The sequence below is a fragment of the Dasypus novemcinctus genome, chromosome 16 (genome assembly GCF_030445035.2).
Source record: "Dasypus novemcinctus isolate mDasNov1 chromosome 16, mDasNov1.1.hap2, whole genome shotgun sequence".
NCBI classification, from domain to species: domain Eukaryota; kingdom Metazoa; phylum Chordata; class Mammalia; order Cingulata; family Dasypodidae; genus Dasypus; species Dasypus novemcinctus.
Genome location: NC_080688.1, coordinates 28,372,861 through 28,389,731, shown reverse-complemented (window position 1 = coordinate 28,389,731; position 16,871 = coordinate 28,372,861). Strand labels below are relative to the sequence as shown.

At 44.8% G+C, this 16,871-nt stretch overlaps 1 long non-coding RNA gene across 2 annotated transcripts; it reads right to left on the bottom strand.

Moving 5' to 3' along the window:
- Positions 1-443: 443 nt before the first annotated feature.
- LOC131273657 (uncharacterized) lies at positions 444-16,143 on the bottom strand. 2 transcript variants are annotated; one of them, XR_009180916.1, is made up of 6 exons: positions 16,087-16,143; positions 11,158-11,239; positions 8,953-9,143; positions 3,109-3,225; positions 2,604-2,751; positions 444-820 (listed from the first exon to the last, which is right to left on the bottom strand). It is a non-coding gene; the product is annotated as an uncharacterized lncRNA (long non-coding RNA). The 2 variants fall into 2 exon arrangements; XR_009180915.2 differs by lacking the exon at positions 16,087-16,143 and adding an exon at positions 12,104-12,292.
- Positions 16,144-16,871: the final 728 nt, after the last annotated feature.

Genomic DNA, 16,871 nt, shown 5'->3' with positions numbered 1-16,871 from the left:
CTCACCCCCAATACCTAGCACAATGTGTGGAATTAACAGTTTCTTGATATCAGTCCAAGAGGTAGCATGTGAAAGAAGATAAGGCAGGACAAGTGGTGGCTCAGGGTACCCCCTGTGCTATGCCAACCAACTTGGTAATAAGGACTGCTGGAAAGGCTCGATTCGGGCGTGACTCAACTTGCGTTCTGGCAGCAATGTGGAGGAGGATGGATTTTAGGGGTCAAGACTTGTGGTCCAGAAGCCTGGTGTGAAGGCTCTTGTGAGGTCCACATAACAAACAGTGGGGCTTGAACAAAGGTGCTGACAGAAAGGAGGGAGACAGAGGGATAGGCGAGAAGCCTTCCCTCGTTATTGGGTGTGGGGTTGAGGGAGAGAAGAATCAAGAATACTTTTCAGGTTTCCGGCTTGGACGATTGGGTGGGTGATAATGTCCTTCACTGAGGTCAGAACAACACTTCTCGATTTACTAAAGCTTTCAAAGTTGGACATAAGGGGAGCGAGTGTAACTCAAGTGATTGAACACCTGCTTCCCATGTATGAGGTCCTGGGTTCAATCCCTGGTACCTCAGGAAAAAAAAAAGTTGGACACACAAAATTAATCCTTTGGGGAGTGGATGTGGCTCAAGTAACTGAGTACCCACCTCCTGCATGGGAGGTCCAAGGTTCAGTTCCCAGTGCCTCCTGAAGAAACAAACAAACAAAATACAGCATGCAAAACAAGTGATAAAAGCAACTCAGGTCAGGAATGCCAATATGGCTCAGTGGTTGAATGCCAACTTCCCACATTCGAGGTCCTGGTTTAATCTCTGGCTCCTGGTACCTGAAATAAAAAATTAAGCCTTGTAGAGCAGTTCTGTCCAATGGGAATATAATACAAGCCACAACTGTGAGCTATATAAGTGATTTTCAGTCTTCCAGTAGCCACATTAAAGTAAGTAAAAAGAAATAGATGAAAATAATTTTATTTTATTTAGTCCCATATCTCCCAAATGTTATCACTTAAACATACAATTGATATAAAATTATTGAGACATTTTACTCTTATTTTTTTCACATGTAGTCTTTGAAATCCAGTGTGTGTTTTATACTTAGAACACATTTCAGTTATCACGTGTCACACAGTAAATGCTCTGTGGCCACAAATGGTGGGTCGCTGCCATGTTGGACAATGCAATGAAGAACCACCTCATAGAATCAGAGAAAAGAATTCTTTTCCATAAAAGAGCCATATAGCTCCTGGAAATTATCGAATTAACAAGATAAATGCTAAAGTACAGCTCAGAAAGAAGCCATAGTTTGTTGAGACAATAGAGGGCTTATGATTAGACGCGGCATCTGCTCTGAGTTCTGACACTGAGAGTTGTGTGATACTTGATAAGTCATTTAACTTGTCTGCACCAGAGTGACTCTAAGGCCAAAACTCTTTTGCCAGTTTAATTTCTAATATCTAAAAGTTAATGAATCGACTACATTGTGCACAGCAGCAATAGCAGGTAATGAGAACGGCAGGCCTTATATAGCACCTAGTATGTGCCAAGCACCTACTTGCTTTACGTATGCTAATTTATCACAATAACTCTATGAAGCAGATTCTATTGTCACATTCATTTCACAGATGAGAAAACTGAAGTGCAGAGAGGTTAGTAAGCTGCTAGTAAAGCTGATTGGGTGCAGAATTGGGCTTCAAATCCAGATACTTTGGTTCTTGGGTGCATGCCCTTAACACTGGTTTCTTCAAAAGGGAAAAAGTTACTCTCTTATTTTCTGTTCCAAGTTAAAAATTTAAAATAAACCTTTTTCAAAAGTATGAAAATAATGTCAAAGCCACAGCTACTAAGTGTTGGATTGACACACTCTCCATCAGCACAAACAATGCAGAGTGAGCTACTCATTCTTAAAAACCCCTCTTAGGCATGAAGAAAATAGAAGGTCATCGCTGCTTTCACTTTCCTTACGGTGACCCTAACACCAAGTTCCCTTTGACCATTATGGACCACAACAAAGAGTCAATAGTTATTGATCCAGGGAAGCAGACTTGGCTCAGTGGTTAGGGCGTCCGTCTACCACATGGGAGGTCCGCGGTTCAAACCCCGGGCCTCCCTGACCCGTGTGCAGCTGGCCCATGCGCAGTGCTGATGCGCACAAGGAGTGCTGTGCCATGCAGGGGTGTCCTCCGCATCCGGGAGCCCCACGCGCAGGAGTGTACCCCATAAGGAGAGCCGCCCAGCACAAAAGAAAGTGCAGCCTGCCCAAGAATGGTGCCACACACACGGAGAACTGACACAGCAAGATGACTCAACAGAAAGAAACACAGATTCCTGTGCTGCTGACAACAACAGAAGCAGATAAAGACGACGCAGAAAATAGACACAGAGAACAGACAACCGGGGTGGGGGGGAAGGGGAGATAAATAAATAAATAAATAAATACATAAATCTTTAAAAAATATATAGTTATTGATCCAAAATTGGATATTTCTCCAGTAACAAGAGATAAATGTCCTTCCTAAGAGTGGTAACAAAACAAGTAAACACACCTAACTGGACCACTTTCCCCTTGCCTTCTATGAAAATGAGTGGTGTACAAAATCAGTTGACACTCACAGGATGTTTTCTTTTTTTTGCCAAATCCTTGTATTCATAGGTAAGCTATGGCAACAACTGATGAAATAATATAGGGGAGCTGGTGTAGCTCAGTCGTTGAGCTCCTGCTTCACATGTGCAAGGTCCCAGGTTCAATCCCTGGTACTTCCTAAAAAAGGAAAAGAAAAAGAATGTAGTTCCAACATGATTGTTAGTTGCTATTGGCATCTATGTTGAGTAAGACAAAAGTGAGACAATGAAGGTGTGCCAAAACATTACTCTTCTGTAAATGGTCTGCAGCACTTCTTTGCTGAATCAGATAATACTTTTCAAATACTGGAAGGGTATTTCCTCATTTATTTGTGCCCCTCACAATGCCATGGCTACGGAAACAATATACTTTTACATTTCCTTGGCATTATGAACATTTTCTCCATCATTTAAAAAAATTTGCACAACCAACGAAACAATAAATCAAGACCACATCTGTAGCATTTGCTGACTCCTGTGGTGTAAATCCTCTCACCAAGGTTGATGTCAAGTACCAACATGACATGGCAGACTTCGGAAAAGATGCTTAGTAGTCACTGCTATGTAGTGTTTCCACCATACAGATACAATAAATGCCAAAAACGTCAAGTGCCTAGAAAAGAATAAATGTAATACAACAATTAGGAGGTATTGCTTGCCTTCGTTTTTAACATACCTTAATTGCAAAGTTTATAGGGTTTAATTTTTAATTAGGAGCTGTATTTATCAAGCGGCTCACAAAATGCCTCAAAATTTCATTACCAGCCTTCACGAGACTGGCTTCATTCAGCACACAAGTATGGCACAAGTGTGGAGAGCGTGCATGCCATCTTATAAAGGAAGTACATGGAGGAAGCCACACCTCCAGTCTAGTTAGACAAAAGATTCAAAACCACCATGATTTTGTGTGCCTTGGAAAGATGATAGGGGATGGGAGCTTTAAAAGTATGAATAAGTCCAGCTCTTCTAACACAGTCATCCAAAAAAAAAAAAAAAGTCTACAAGTGCTTCTTGCAACTCTAGCAGAATCTTGATCTTATTAATCAGTCTGGAACCATCCAGAGGCAGATATTTAACTTAGATTTTTATGGAGACATTGAGAAAGATTAAACCCATACTGTATAATAATATCTCTGCCTGACTACATATAAAATTAACTATAGGGAAGTGGATTTGACTCAATGGATAGAGCATCCACCTACCACATGGGAGGCCCAAGGTTCAAACCCCGGGCCTCCTTGACCCGTGTGGAGCTGGCCCACGGGCAGTGCGGATGCATGCAAGGAGTGCCGTGCCACACAGGGGTGTCCCCTCCGTAGGGGAACCCCACGTGCAAGGAGTGCACCCCGTAAGGAGAGCCGCCCAGTGTGAAAAAAGTGCAACCTGCCCAGGAGTGGGGGCGTACACACGGAGAGCTGAAGCAGCAAGATGACACAACAAAAAGAGACACAAACTCCTGGTGTTACTAATAAGAATAAAAGCGGACACAGAAGAACACACAGTGAATAGACAGAGAGAGCAGACAACTGGGGGGGGGAAGGGGAAAGAAATAAAAAATAAATCTTTAAAAACAAACGAAAAAGTTTTTAAAAATTAACTATAAAGGAAGCAAAGTGTATTTTTATACAAGTGTCAGGTGTTTCCTTGTTGAGCAATTGATGACACTTGACCTTTGTGATTGAATGCTCAGGCTGACCCCAGCCCCTTCTGCTACGTGTCCATGCAGCCGTAACTAGAAATCTCATCTGTCCTGAGATATTTGCTTCCTGCTCAAAGTCCAGCTTCCACAGTCTGCACAGTTCTATTGCGTTTGCCCAAAGCACACCTCTTGAGCCCTGAGCTTTGTCTTGTCTGCCTCGGCGTGAGCTTGCAAGGCTGCAGCTCCTTGGCCCCTGTTCACAGTGCTGTGTGCCTAGAGTGTCTCTATGCCTGGGGAATGTGCATTCTCCTTCCAGCACATCTGGCTTTTCTCAATGTCTGTTTCCAAAGGGTTTTAGAGGAAAATCCCTTCCTCTCAGGGGTTTGTTCTGAAAACAGATTCTCCATTGACTGGGACACTTCCTGGGCAACACGCACGTACCACAATTACCTGGGACCAAGCCACTTCTACTATTCTGTGTATTTAATGGGCTCAAAAGAATTGCCACAGTGAATCAGGCCTGAGAGCCATCCAGAACAATTAATTTTTGGAGTGGGAAGTGAGAAGTAATGACTTCTGCTGACTTCAATATTTTCTTAAAAAAATGGATGGGCTTTAATCTGTTCCCTCTCAACATTTGCATTTCTTGAGTGAATTATCGTCTTAACATCTCTCTTCATAAGGTATTTCCTCAACTCAGTGATTATTTAGATTGCCCTTTCCTGGGCCTTCTTCCAGCTCTATTAGGTTTTTCTCAATTGGTGTCATATTTTGGCCCTAGAACATTAGTTCTTCTGGCCCTAGTCTTTTTCTATTCTCACTTTAGACTCACAGCTCCAATTTACAAGCGTGTAATGTAATTATTCATAAGATGTCAAGACCAATCATAGGAAAATTGTAAAGTAGAAACTCCAGGCTCCAATGCCTCGCCTCATAACACACTCCTAGGAGATGATCCACTTCTTAAAGTCAGAACTTTAACTGATTCATCTCCATGCAGTGGGTTTTTTCCTAACACAGTCACAGGTCAGATGTAAAAAAGTGTAACTCTATTCATCTAGTCTTGAATTCAATTTACCTCTGACAACTTCAAAGACATTCAGACTCTTCTGATTTCAAGCAGTCTTTTCCAGGACTTTAGTCAATTCAGGATTTAAACAAATTTAAATCAAAGTTCCAACTTCCTCTCACAGCTGGGCTTCCCTATGGCAGGTCTTCTGCTTGATCTCCTGAGATTGTTTCAGGGGAGCTCACCTAACATCACGGGATGGTGTTGTCCTCCAGATTTTGCTCCCCTGCATTAGTCTTTGGAGCAGCCTCTGGCCACATCAGCCCACTGCTGGTGAAGCTATTGTCCTAGGGAGGTCTGACACTTCCCCTACAAATCGGGCCCCCACCTCAGATCCGGCCTGGGTGTCGGGGTCTTGGGGCCTGACCACACCTACTTCTTCTTATTTTTTTCCAAATGAGTTGAGAAAAAATTAGAGGCAGAACAAAGACCAAAGAGCAGACTCTGGAAGGATACTGGATGGGGCTTACTCTGATCTCACAAGTTCATGTAGCTATGCCTGAGTGAGAACAAGCAAAGAGAAGATGAACCCTTGTGTGATTTTTTTTTTCCCCTGCAAAAGTTTATTCTTAAATGTTTAGTAGGCTCCAAGACAAAACTTGATTCTAGCTACAGGTGGCAACAGCTGTTACAACAGGGAATCCAGATGTTTAAACAGGAATGGGATCAAGGGTCACCAAGGCCTCAGGATCAAGGAACAGCTTACTTTTTGCCAGATTTTTAAATTCCACTGGTGGCCAGGGGGCCCTTTCCCACAGCCTTTGCTTCCAGCATCTCGAGTTTCTTCTGCACTTCTTTTTGTCCATTTCCTTGGTCTGGTTCTTGGGCTGCTGCAGGTGCTTCTTGCCACCTTCTTGGTTGGACATGACACCTGCCGGCTTCCCCCGGACTCTGCCACTGGAAGCCTAAACCTACTTCTTGACCCCTGGCGTGGCAACCATGCTGAGATCCTCTGTCACAGGTCATCTCATCACTCACTATGGTGATTGCTCAGGAGATTTGCCAGTCAGTTCTCACTGGGGATTGGGGAAATTTTTACCCCCTGCTCCTCCTCCATGAAGGATTCTGGGCGGTGTAAACTGGCTTGAGGTCTCAACCCCAAATTTCAAGAGGGAATGGCACAGAAGCTTCTCCATGCTTGGGTCCTGCAGCCTGTTGTTCATTTTACCCAGCATCTCAGAGATTTAACCCAGGACAGCACAGATTTGATAGCCCCACTCCTCCTGGGAGAGACCCATTTAATTATACTTAAGTGTAATTCTCTTCTCTCTTTGCCATCTGTCCCAAGCTTTCCACTCGGCACCATGGGAGTTTCCAAGTTCCTTCCATATGGAAGCAATGCTTCCCTTATCTCTAATCACAGTATGCATCCTTCCCGTTAGGGTTTAGAAATCTCCACATTTGGTCTTCGAAGCTTTGATTCTTGGTATTAACGGGACGTTTTTAGAATCTAGAAAACTCTCAAGTGCCAGAATCTTGTCACTGAAAGCCTGCGTTTCTCAACTCATGTTTCCAGAATGACCTTCATGAGCTAATCTTGGCAATCAAAAGTTGAACATTGACGCTTTAGCTACTTTTCCATTCCAGCTGTAACAACATCTATCAGTTTATACATCTGTAAATGTAAAATATAACAACCACACTGCTGTTACTGTGAATACCTTCTGGAAGCTTTCTTAAAAAGCACGAGGACACTAAAGTCATGGGAGAACAGTTGCCAGTGGCTTGCAAAACTGGTAGTAGGATGCCCCTGCTTATGCCCCTGGAGTAGTGCAATGTAGCCCTCTTGGAATAGTTTTGAAGACTGGAGGGTAAGGCTCAATAAATGAGTAGCTGTAGCAATAAATTGCTGTTGGAGGGGGAGGATGATTCTGATCTCTGCTAGCTGTGAGATCATATGATAGATAATTCTTCATGAACTCCTTCTTTGGGGGAATCGCCCCTGGGACCATTACACAATATGGAACTAGCTCATTGTTTGGATTGGGCACACCCAGCCGTCCTGCCAGAGGGCTTATCAAATGACCCAGACCCACAGTATCCCCTGGGATCAGGAATGGGCTTTGACCAAAGCTAGGCCACTTCCCTGGGACCCCCCGCCGGGTCTTCATAAAAAGCATGTTTCCTTTTTCTCTAAGGATGATGTAGCTCTGGGGCTGCAAGTGGTTATCTTTTTAATTGATTTTTTTAAACTTTTTTTTTTTTATTTCTCTCTCCTTCTTTGCCCCCCGCCCAAGTCCAAGTTGTCTGCTTTCTGTGTCCATTCGCTGTGTGTTCTTCAGTGTCCGCTTGTATTTTTGTCAGCGGCACCCGAAATCTGTGTCTCGTTTTGCTTGCATCACCTTGCTGTGTCAGCTCTCCATGTGTGCAGTGCCATTCCTGGGCAGGCTGTGCTTTCTTTCGTGCTGGGCGGCTTTCCTTTCAGGGTGCACTCCTTGCGCGTGGGGCTCCCCTACGTGGGGGACACCCCTGCGTGGCAGGGCACTCCTTGTGCGCATCAGCACTGCGCATGGGCCAGCTCACCACATGGGTCAGGAGGCCCTGGGTTTGAACCTTGGACCTCCCATGTGGTAGGCGGGCGCCCTATCCATTGGGCCAAATCTGCTTCCCGCAAGTTGTTCTCTTGTCACCCCCAAAGTCTGTCTGATAGGAAAGCAAGGGGGAGCAAGCTGAGATAGGGCAGTTTCCTAAGAATCATTTGAACTTCTGTTCTAAGTCCTGCCTCAAGCCAATACCACTCCTTAGACTCCCCAGCTATCTATGCTGATAAACGCTTCTCTTACTGCTGAAGCTAATGGGAGTTGGTTCTCTTTCTACTTGCAGCCACAGTAAAAGCAATGTTCTAAGTGTTTGATGGCATGCTCACAACCACCCCCTGGAAGAGGCACCTCACTTAGGGTCATCGGCTTTTTGCGGAAGAGGAATTAGAGCCCCACAGAAGGGCCCAAGCCCAAGCTCTCAGACCTACAAAGTGGGCTTTCCAACACCCGGCCCTGGGAACTGAACAACCACTCCAGCTGTCCCTGAAGAGTTCAGACCAGTCCCAGCAACACCGGACATAGGGAGCAAACGATACAACGTTTTATCACGGTAGCGATTGTAATATTGTTTGTATCTTACTACTTCCTTCCCTCTCCTCCCTTCAGGAGTGGTGCTTGGTGGGTGGAAAACAACCAGCTCGTGTTTACAAACAGGTTTGAGGCTTCTGGATGAAAGCTGGGTTCCAAGAACTATGAAAGTTGGAATCCTAAAAACAAGAGAACAGTTTTGTTCCTTCCCAAAGAGAAAGAATGGTCCGCAGTTTGGACGTGACGACTTTGATTTTGTCTGTCCCTGTTGCCATCACATGTAGCAAGAAATGGTCATTTGAGACACTGCTGTTTTTTAAAAAATCCTCTCCAAGTGACTCAAAAGAGGCTAAAGATGATGAGATACTTAAGAAAGAGTTATTATACCCTCAATCACAGTGCTTCAAAGAATCTAGAATCCCTTTGTCCTGAATTCATTTTAACTGCCAGTGGTAGAAAAAAGAGTATATTTCCTAAGTTAGATGAATTCCTGTTATCTACACTTCACAAATCTGATCCGAGTGAAATATAATTCTAAAGATGATTTGATTAGTGGCAACTTACCTTCAGGCAACTGCTCTCTTTTCATAATTGTTTTTCTGCAGCTGCCCCATGCTTATTTGGCTCTATTCTACTCTGCAGACATAGGACAAACTTCCCTCTTCTTTGTTGGTTTGCTCTCCTCCAACTCCCCTGGCAAAGAGCAGTGCACTTTACACAGCCAAGTGCCTGGTTTGGGACATCACTGGCTGTAGCTGTTGAACAAAAAAACCACCCTAATTATCTCCCTAATTACAGACTACATTAATGAGGGTGGGGGAATATTCTGTACCATTCTGGTTGTTCTACCCATTCATATATTTATTTACTCTTTGATTCATTTATTAAGCATTAAGTTTATAAATGTATAAATGCCCTGAGAGCACACATGCCAGACACCGTCTGGGTGCTGGGGATACAAATTTAGTGCCAATCTTTTGACATTGGCACTGTGGAATTTATTCATATGCTTTCCTTTTGGTATTCCCCAAAGCAACATTACTCCTATTCAACCAGAGATTAGAATTGCTTAAGTGAGGATATCCCAAAGGAAGGGATCGATAGTGAGCAGATGAAAGAAGTTCAATCTGGTCTCCTGGCTAGCAAGTGGCAGAGCAGAGATCAGAACTGCTTCATTATTCAATTACTAAAAAAAAAAAATCGACAAAATAAAGCCTTTCCATTAAATGCAATATACAGAGCCACATTGTTTCCCGGTGATCTTATTGTTAGAAAGAAAGCTGCACCTGTAAGAAAACAAAAGCTCATCCGATTATGGGGGAGAAAAGAACTTTATTAATGATCTTGCAAGAACAGGAACGGCCTGAATAAAATGGCCAGTGTGCTAAACAGCAAGAAACACTGACATTTATACCCTAAACATAACAAGCAGTTCCCTCCCCTGTTCCCCATTGATTGGATACCTCAGGGATTACAGCCTATCCGAATCCTCTAAACTCAAGGGTTCCCGCTCTCAGTCCCGGCTCCTGCCCTCTCTACACTCTGGAGGGCTGGATGGCTTGGTGTGGCTTTCACTCCTGGCACACTTTTCAAATTTGGTGCTTTTACTATTGGCCCCGCCCCCAGCACTCACCATTGGCCCTTCTTGCTTTGGCCCCGCCCCCAGCACTCACCATTGGCCCTTCTTGCTTTGGCCCCGCCCCCAGCACTCACTATTGGCATCCCCTCATTTTGGTGCCACTTTTCAAATTCCTGGTGCGCCAAAGCCACTAGAACCCCTTTCCCTCCCTCTTCCAAGGGCAGAGCCAACTCTGGCTTCCACTTTGTGAAAATTAAACGTAACCCTTTCCTACAGTTACGTTCCCCTGTGCTTGGGGAAGACAGCTTCTCTGATTCCATGAGCCGTAAAATTTGGGGGGACAGCTCTGTTCTTTTCTCTTAAATTGACTGCTAAAGATTTCCACCATGAATTAAAATGTCTCTCCCACAGAAGCTCTATTATTCCTTGCCTCAAAACTGTAAATTAATAAATCCCCATTGTCCAAGTCAACCCACTTAATGGTATTTTCTTGGCGCTGCCTAGGAAATCAAACAGACATTATACTTCAATTTATTGGGAAAAAAAAAAAAGATCCCCTGTTCAGGGCACACCAGTGCTGAGAATTCCCTGCAGGAACCCCACCTAGCTGTGCCAAGGTGCTCAGGCTTTCCAGGACTATTTTGAGCTGCATCATAATCAGTAACAAGTAGGTACATTACTGAATAATGTTTCCATTGACAAACAAATATCCATTTCCTGCTATCTCCCTATTCCTGCTCAGTTTCAAAGCCTGGCTTCTGTTAACACAAAGCATGATCCTTTCCGTGGAAATATTTATAGTCTTTGGAGTGTACTGAAATAGTTTTATGAGCTGACTGATAGTAGCTAGAGTTTATTGAATTCCCCTGGATCCTCAACTAGGTTTCAGCTAATAGTAGGAAGTAAAACAATGATTTCTTAAAGGTGTAGTATATTAAAAGGAGGCTATTTTTTGGGAGCATTCAGTGCACAGCAATGCTATAAGTTGGCCTTTAAAATTCCTGGCCAACAACTCTATGCAGTAGATACGATCATCTGAGTTTACAGAGGGGAAGAATCAAGTAATAGCTCAGAGTCACCCAGCACTAAGTGGGGAAATAGTTTACTCCTGCGTTTGTCCCGCTCCAAGCCTGGCGTTCTTTTCCCATTACCACTCTAAACAGTCACTGCATAAACTTCTTTAAAATTACCTTTTCAGGGGAGTGTATGCGACTCAAGTGGCTGAGCACCTGCTTCCCACATGGGAGGTCCTGGGTTCAGTCCCGCTGCCTCCTGAAAACAAAAAACAAACCAATGAACAAACTACAACAAGCAAAACAAATGAGGGAACCAACTCAGGGGAGCCAATGTGGCTCAGTGGTTGAGTGCCAGCTTCCCACATATGAGGCCCAGGTTCAATCTCCAGTATATATATATATAAAATTATATATATATATGTACTTTCAACTTCTTCAGGGCCCAGGTGATTCAGTCCAGTTATTTGAGTATGACTGGACCATGCCCTTGAAGCCATCACCAAGGACCAAGTTAGTCCATTTGGGTTTGAATCTTCCAGTTCCCATCACGAAATCACAGACACCTTTGACTCGTAAGGGTCATCGGGAAATAACCTCCTCCTTCTTCGGGGCCACATCTAGGCAAAGCTGTGGGGTGGGGAAGTGTATCTGTCCTCTGGACATCAGTTCTTCCTCTCACTCACTCTCTGCCAACACCCCTTGCTTTCCCAGAGCTGGGAAATCCTTACAGCGGGTCCCTCGTGGCCCAGTGCTTCTGGGCTCTCCCTGGGTGCTGAGGCTTTATCAAGTCTTGCTCTCATGAACACTGATTGGCCCCACTTGGCATCGATCCTGCTATCTACTAGCTCCCAGAGGTCAAGTTAGGGCTTTCTCAGGTCCTGTCTCACCATGACCAAAGGAAAGGAGGTCCCCAAAGGCCAAGCTGGCCAGACCATTTCCCCCAACACCCAGGACTCTGCGTGTGGCCCAACCACAGCCCATCTGATACAGCCTTCTGGTGTTCTGTCCTGAGAAGAAGGAAACTAGGACGGAAGGGAAAGTTAGAATGTGTTTGCCATGAAAGAAGCACCTGATAAGTTTGTGCACTGGCTCCTGCTTCCAGCTTTCTTTTCCACCTTACCTGCAATTCTCTGGTTTTCCTCTGATCTTTCTAAATCATTCTGCATGGTTTTTGTTTAGCAGAAATGCTTCTGTGGTTTGCAACCCAAGAACCCTCCTAATGCATCTGCCCTCCTAACGAGTGGTCCCGCAGGCACCTCTCTCCCAAGCATCTTATGCCATGTTCTCCCCTCGCCAGTCACCAGCCCACCTTGACTTACTCCACCACTTCCCAGGTCAGCTGGTCCAGATTGCCCAGGTTGAGTTCAGCTAAGCAGGTCACCGAGCTGTAGTTATGAGCTCATAAGGCCAGAAAGAGGCTTTGTTGGCCAGCATCTCCTCCTGGACACCTCTGTGATTCTTTATGCTGAACATCTTCTCAACAGCTATTTAAAATTCACTTTGGACTTGGTCTTAGGCAGTCTGTCTGGGACTTGGTATCTGGTGGTTTAGCTTTGGCTTCCTTCTTGGGGTGCACTCTTCTCCCAAGGAAGTCTGCAGGCTTAGGAGATAAAACCCAACTAAAGAAGATCTAAAAGCACAAGTGGGTCCCAGCACGACCTTGTTTACAACCTTCAGCAGCTTCCCCATCGGAACTCCAGGATACAGTGTAAGCTCCTCCCAGGACATTCAGAGCTGCCCAGGTCCTGGCCTCAGCCTGTCTCGCAAGCTTCATCTCCATCGTCCTCTCCATTTTTGGCTGAATACTCCAGCAAAGCTAAACTAACAGTGCTTCCCTGTAGCCACCATTTTCTCTTTCCTCTGTGCCTCTTCTCTATTACCACTTTCTGGAATGCCCTTCTGCTCATGCCCTGCTCCTCCACCTTCCACTCTTACAGCTCAGCTAGCCAGTTGTTATTCATTCCTCTTTTAAGATCCATCTCTGGGAAGCCTGTGGTCACCTTCTGCCTCTTATCCCACCCAACTCCCCAACCTCGCAGAGGCTGAGTTAGTCTGTGCTTAACAATTCTCATTCATCTTTGTTTCTCTGGTGTTCAACATTTTAGGAACTAACAGATGATTGTAGGTTCTTAGAGTAGATGAATGGATGCATGGAAGAATGAACAAAAGAACAGAGCCCTTGTGTAACTGCAAAATGTGGCACTGCAGGAAGCATTCCACAATGCAAGTCCTTTTAGACCCAAGCTTCATGCATTGGGTTTGTCTGTCCCCCTCCCTCACTCTGGCTGGGTCCATTAGTGACAATTCATGCCCAATCAATAGTGATTCAGTTTATTTACAAAGGGCACTTAAGTGACTTAGTTATGTCCACCATATAAATAACACAAGTCTTGACCTGGCTGACAGGTTCCTGATGACATAGTCTGCTTAATCTGATTACCAAATTGATCTTAGAGCCAACAATGGTTCCTGAAGAAAAAATAGGCCCTGATATCTCTTTCAAAACAGTGGGAAGAAAGCAGTAGGGAAAACCAAGGCAGTCTCAAAATTCTGTGATGTCCTGAGAGCAGCCAGAAAATTAAGTTGTATAATTTAATTAGTGCTAATAAGTTTCAAAAATATTTCAGGGTAGCCCTCAAAATTTATCAGCTGACCCAATGATGTATGGTTTAGATACTACCTTCTAAAATACTGTCTAATTAAAGTGTGTCTGATGACTATCCCAATCTTCTTTATGTAGTTTTATATATTATATATAACAACCATTATATATACTTATATATATCCATTCCCCTGAACTTTACCAAACTCTGCAGAGGATTTTGGAGCAACGGTGAATGTATGCAAAGTAGAGTTTGAGGAAAATTAGCATAAGCCCCAGAGAGGTAAGGACCGTGGCTTTATTTCCCGCAATATAGGGACAGTGACCACGTTATTACAAACCTTCTTGCTAAGAGAGATGTGTAGGCAGTTGCTGCGCTTTCAGTAACATTCTGTTATTAAATTATTCTCCTAGTGGCAGTTTCACCCGATAAGCAGCCAGTGCCACAAAGGCACCTTTCTTTTGTCCATCTGAAGGGTTTGCATAACTGCTCTATTTTCTGGCCTTTCCTGGTGGGGTTGAAGATGCTAGAATATCCCCGTACTTCATAATATGCACTGCTGGGGTCACCTGGGGGATAGCGTGCGGCTTTCCTAGGGAGATTTCATTATGTGATGGAGCTTGACTGGTCTCTCGGTAGAAGTTGTGAAATGCCTTTGGAATTCCAAAGTCCAGGTTCTTTACTCAGGGATTGAACGCAGAGGCTGAGGCAGAGGACAGATGGCAGCAGAGAGTGGGAAAGCGAAGGGAACCAGCCACGTGACAAGTGTTTTAAGATGCCGGCTCTGTTCTCCCATTTTGCAAAAGGGAGCAGAGGGAAATTTGCCATGGTTTGCAGCTATATGGACCTCAGAAAAGTATGTTCTAAAAGTTAATCCAGAAATCCCTAAAATAAAACCCGCCAGTGGGTGTAAGTAGGATCTCAAGACGTGACCCACCTCATTCAGGGTGGGTCTTAATCCTCTTACTGGATTTCTTTATAAGAGAATAAAATTCAGAAGAAGGAAAAGCCAGGGAAGCAAGAAGCTGAACGCAACGAAACCCAGGAGAGAAAGGAGAGCCCAGCAGGCACTTCTATGTGCTTTGCCCTGGGATGCAGGAGCCCAGGATCGCTGGGAGTCCACCTCGATGGCTGGACATTTTCATGACCTCAGACGTGTAAGCCTGGAAGCTAATAAATCCCCACTGTAGAAGCCAACCCATTTCTGATCTGTTGCTTTCCACAGCCTAGCAAAGCAGAACAGAAATCAAGGTAACACAGCCAGTAAGTAGCAAATTTATAACTCAGACTTAACTCTCCCTGCCTCTCTAAAGCCTGTCCTTTCACTCCACCACTCTGCTTCTGTTTATTTGCCACGGGCAGCCTTTGTGAACTCGTGCTCAGAAACGTTACTATTCTCCTGTGCCTTATTCATGGACTGAAATACTAAATCATCCTTCAACACATCCTAAGAGCAGTTAATTAAAATATGTTTGTATATATATTTAAAATAAAAATAATTGTGAGCTACCTTAGCACTGTATATTAAAAATACATGAAGTTCCTTCCGCATTTATTATTATTTTCATCATGATGATGACATGGTAGTGATAACTATCTTCCAATAAGCTAAATAAATTTATGTAAAGCTACCACAAAGAAACGTTGATCAAATCTTCCCATTTCACTGCATTACATAAGAAGAAATGAAGCTTGCATCTCAGCAAACCTTTTCTGAAAAAGTGTGGTAGTCGAGAACCTGGATTCTGGAATCAGTAACCCAGCTCTGCAAATCCCTCGCTTGCCTGGGGGACCTTAGGCAAATGACAACGGTCTGTTTCTTCAACTGTAAAAAGAAGATGCTAAAAGAAAAAAAAAAGATGTTGAAAGTGAGGCCTCAAATGTTAGGGCTGCTGGGAGCATTTCATGAGTCAGTGTCCTCAGTCCGTGCTGGACTTGTTTTACACGTGCAGGGACAGATCTGCGGTGTGGTGCGGGGACTTGTGCAGGTCACTTGATCTCTTAGAAACCGAGCTGGTGCTGGAGCTGGACTCCGATTCTCCATCCAGCGCTGGGCGTCCAGGGACATCAAGAGCCGCCCAACAGTTCAGAAAACCAGGACTCTCTCTCCCTTTACCCCTGCTCCAAATGAACTGAAAAGGCTGTCTTCTGCCCTCTCTACGTCCCGTGCTCGGCAAGGCTGTCAACCCCGTTTACAGATGGGGCGCTGTCCCGGGCTCCAGACCCTCAGGTGCTGGCCAGCTGTCCCAGCCGCTGCTCTCCTTAGCCCAGGGGCGCCCAGCATTTTCTGGAATGCCAAAAATGTTAGACCCTCTACGGCCACAGTCCCGCAGCTATGATTCTGACACCCAGAAGGCTCTTAAAACCCAGAGCTTTTCTGTAACTCGCTTGACTGCAAAACCTGTTCAGACCTGAGTTTATTCGCAGAGAACGGATTACTTTGGTGCAGCCGGTGCCTCGCCGTCCCTAGGTTTGAAGGACAGATAGAAGTAGGAGTTACCTGAATCCCGAGAACTCGTCGTCCCCAGAACCCCGACAGGCAGTGTAGGAGAGGACGCAGGGCCTCGGGAAGAGCGAAGCAGCCTGAGCAGTGCAGCCAGGCCCAAGCGGGCGGAATCCGTGCGCAGCCCAGGCCGCTCTCCCTCGGCCGAGGCCTCGCACCCCACGCGAAGCTCGGGAGGCGGGCGCTGGTGGATGCTGACCGCAAAGGCAGCCTCCCAGCCACCAAGGACGCCGATGAGGGTGCCAGCGTGCATCTGGAAGGTGAAGGGAAATGGCCTAAGAGCCTGCAAAGAGTGTTCTGTGATATTCAATATAGGCATGCTAATATCTTTTGGAAGCCTGAAAACTCAGCAACGAGCTGCATTTTATGCATGTCAACAGCTCATATGTGCATTTGAGAAGTATTAATACAGATACGTGAAACGTGTTTTTTTGTTTGTGTGTGGTTTTAGTTCTTGGCTCCCTATTGGTTTATAACCTATTTTTAACCATCCCAGGCCTATCCCCAAAAGGGTAGACGTAGTGCCCTAAGCAGCATGTCACATTTATTGACTCATTCACCCATGGCGTGTTCACTCACTTACCAGGTAGCCCTTTTGGAGCGTCTACTCTGCAAAACGAGATGTGCTCTCGGGTATAAAGAGAAAAAAAAATGACACCAGGCTTCCAGTGGCTTACAATTTAGTAAGAGGCACTAACTTGTTGGAAAATAGTAACAATCCTGGGTTGGCAAATGTTTTTCGTCTCAAAGCTATCTTGCTGCTTGCGGTTGTGCTTTGAGAC